The 698-nt window shown below is 40.8% G+C and overlaps 1 pseudogene; it reads right to left on the bottom strand.

Annotated features, from left to right (window-relative positions):
• Nucleotides 1-128, bottom strand: LOC115873448 (annotated as a pseudogene).
• Between the last annotated feature and the right edge of the window lie 570 nt (nt 129-698).

The raw sequence follows: 698 nt of genomic DNA, 5'->3' as shown, positions 1-698 counted from the left end.
AAATTATGCAGTTAAGTTCCCATATTTGGGGAAGTCGCAGGGGTCAGCACATCCAGAGTGCAATGTATAAGCCTCGCCCTGGGAAAACCACCTTCGTGATCATAGTATTGCCCCTGCCAGGTAAGTATAGAGTGGAACTTTCATAATGTGCATTTTCCCCAAAAGATGAGCATTGAGCAATGCATTCTGATTTAGTGCACCCAGTGGCATCACCTGGGAAGGATCTCTCTGGTCACAGTGAAATTTTTAGTAAAAGCAGTTTCTCTCAAGCCTCAGTTTTTTTTCTGAAAGCCAATTTAAGAGAATAGCATGCAGGTGTGAAATTTTGTGTCCTGCTCAGGAAAAATAACCACAGAAATTGTGATATTGAACACAGCTTACATGGACAGTGCTTCGGGGACAACTAAATTGTAAAAGTGGTTTTCTTGTTTCAAAAAAGGTGAAATGTTGATTGATGAAAAACCTGGTTCTGGATGTCTGTCAACTTCCCAGATGAAAATGTCAACTCGTAGTGAATTTGGAATCATTCCACCAGGTCAGACTTTTAATCAAACTTTCTATTTAGAGGTTCTGAAAAGATTGTGTAACATAGTGCAACAAAAAAGTCTTGATTTGTGGCAGACAGGGGACTGGTTTTGCCACCACAACAATGCAGCTGCTCACGCAGCCATCTCTGTATCAGTTTTGGGCAAAAAACA

Source organism: Echinops telfairi, unplaced genomic scaffold (genome assembly GCF_000313985.2).
Source record: "Echinops telfairi isolate 266 unplaced genomic scaffold, ASM31398v2 ScPeMD7_7468;HRSCAF=8506_0, whole genome shotgun sequence".
In the NCBI taxonomy this organism is placed as follows: domain Eukaryota; kingdom Metazoa; phylum Chordata; class Mammalia; order Afrosoricida; family Tenrecidae; genus Echinops; species Echinops telfairi.
The sequence above is the reverse complement of the archived record's forward strand: the minus strand, read 5'-3'. Positions and strand labels throughout refer to the sequence as shown.